Source organism: Marmota monax, unplaced genomic scaffold, assembly GCF_021218885.2.
Source record: "Marmota monax isolate L192 unplaced genomic scaffold, Marmota_monax_Labrador192_F-V1.1 WCK01_AAM20220418_F8-fsc00056, whole genome shotgun sequence".
Lineage (NCBI taxonomy): Eukaryota > Metazoa > Chordata > Mammalia > Rodentia > Sciuridae > Marmota > Marmota monax.
This window is the reverse complement of record NW_026695212.1, coordinates 4782595-4785000: the sequence shown is the minus strand read 5'-3', so window position 1 is coordinate 4785000 and position 2406 is coordinate 4782595. Positions and strand designations below refer to the sequence as shown.

The following is a 2406-nucleotide window of genomic DNA, read 5'->3' as shown; positions in this document are numbered from 1 at the left end:
TAATTTGGTTTCAGTTATGCAATCTCTAAATTTGCCAAGTATTCTGTATTACTTTTCCTCCTCTTTCTTGCCTACTTCTGGATTTTTAATTTTTTTGTGATTGTATTTCTCCCTCTAAATTTGACAGTTTTATACTTTTTGTCTTAAATAATTATTGTAGAAACTACAGCATCCTTCTGTGACCTGCCAAAGTCGAATGTCAAATTTCATGCTTACTTACTCTCTTCTTAGATAATACCAAGCTGTTAGAACTCTGTTTTTAACCTAATTCACTCTCTCACTTATATGCAATATATAGTATTCTCTCTCTATGTACTATTTTGCAATTTCCACAAGACATTATTATTAGTGTTTTACATGTTCAACTTTCATTTAGATTGATCTACATATTTATCACTTTCATTGCCCTTCATTCTTTACACCTCTCTAAATTTGCATCAGGCATTAATTTTCTTTCTGTCCAAATCTCCTTTCGTATAGATTATTTTGTGGCATAATCTTTCAGTATCTGATTGTCTGAAAATATCTTTATTTAGTTTCACCTTCTTTCTTGAAGAATATTTTCAAGGGATAAAAGTTCTAAGTTGGTAGTTACACCAATATGTCACTTAACAACCAGGACATATTGTGAGAAATGCTTCATAATGTGATTTTTCTCATTATACAAACACCAGAGAGTACTTACCAAACTTAGATGGCTGTGACATCACCAGGCAATATAATCTTATGGGGCAGTATCAAATACACAGTCCCTTGCTGACGGAAGTGTTGCTATGCCACATGTGACTACATTTCCTTTTCAGTACACTGAAGTTATTTTGCTAGCTTCCAACTTCCATGGTTCTTATTGAGAAGTCAGCTGTTAGTCTAGCTGTTGTTCCTCCAAAGAAAATCTGTCTCTCTTTTTTCTGGTTGCTTTTCAGCTTTATTTTTCCACAATTCACTATGTGAATTTGGGTTTCTTTTTTCTTTTTCTTTTCAAAATCCTACTTGAGATGTTCAACTTCTTAGAGTGAATTGATGTCTTTCATCAGTTCTGGGTTACTTTGAATCATTATCTCTAAGTTGCCCCTGCCAAGTTTCTAGCTTCTCTCTTCCAGTTAAAAATATATTAAATCTGTTCACATATCCTAGGTCTCTTACTTTCTTTCTACATTTTTCCATCTTTTGTGGCTTTATGCTTCTTTCTGACTAAATTCTTCTCACCTATTTTTTTTCTCTTCAGCTGTGTTTAATTTGCTTCTAAACCTGTCCACTTAGTTTTTAATTTTTATTTTTGTCATTTTTAGTTCTAGAATTCCATTTTTTGTCTTATTGCAGGTTATAGCTTCTGTTCCTTAAAACTTTATGCCCTTCCTTTTGCTCCTTGAATACACCAAACACTTTTGTTTCATATTCTGTGTCTGATAATTATAATACCAGGGTCCCTCAGGGTTTCATTTTCTGGTCTTTTTGATGGACTCTTGCTTATGGTTTCTTTACTGCAATGTACTTTTACTTCTTGTGTATTTGGAAACTTATTTGTAGAAACAATTTGAGGCATAAATTAAAGTTACCTTCTTCCAGAGAGGATTTTTACTTTTCTCAGCCAGGTTCAGAGAGTGCTAGTTGTGCACTGCAACTTTAATTTAGTTGCAAAGTTTGAAGTTCCCATGTTGTTCTGTGATGCAAAGCTGGGATTCGGTCATTGTGAGGACATGCAGATTCTTTTTAGCTTATGATGGGCTACACCTTGATAAGCCTGTCACCAGTAAAATATTGCAATTGGAAAATGCAATTAAGATACCTAACTTTCTGAATATCATAGCTTAGCAACACAGTATACTGTAAAGCATCAGTTGTTTAACCTGTGTGAGAAAAAAAAAATCATATATATTATTGAGCCAGTTATTATGACAGAAATTTCAATTTCCCTACTTCCATGTTACCTAAATTATAAGCTCTGTAATTTCTACCTCTTATACTCTTCTCTTCCTCTCTATAAAATGCTCATCCTTGTGAATAAAAAGGTATCAAGCAGTTATTTTTTTTATCCTATAACTTCTGTAGCAGGAGTGCCAGATTATGATTGCTTTATATGTAGTTTGTAACCCCTTTGGAGAGGATAATATAATATGTCATTGTAATTGCTCTGTCTGTTTCCATAATTCACCCACTTCTGTCAATATTTGCTAAGCATTTACTACATAACCAGACATTTTTCTAGGCACTGAGGATATGGGGTGAATAGGGCAAATATGCTTACTGTCCTCATGGGGTTTGCAGACTCAGATAAAATAACAGTCCTTCCAGAATATATTTCCAGACTAATTCACTAAAAGTACATAGCTTAAAGATTGACGGAACAGTCACCCTAATCAGAGTTCTTAAAGCTAAGCCATGGAAACCAATTCTTTCTGACTTAAG

At 33.6% G+C, this 2406-nt stretch overlaps 1 long non-coding RNA gene across 1 annotated transcript in view; it reads right to left on the bottom strand.

Annotated features, from left to right (window-relative positions):
* The window catches only part of LOC131423679 (uncharacterized), a 13943-nt gene extending 12072 nt beyond the window's left edge, over nt 1-1871 (bottom strand). The window contains exon 1 of the long non-coding RNA XR_009225550.1: nt 686-1871. This is a non-coding gene — a long non-coding RNA (uncharacterized LOC131423679). The remainder of the gene's footprint in view (nt 1-685) is intronic.
* Between the last annotated feature and the right edge of the window lie 535 nt (nt 1872-2406).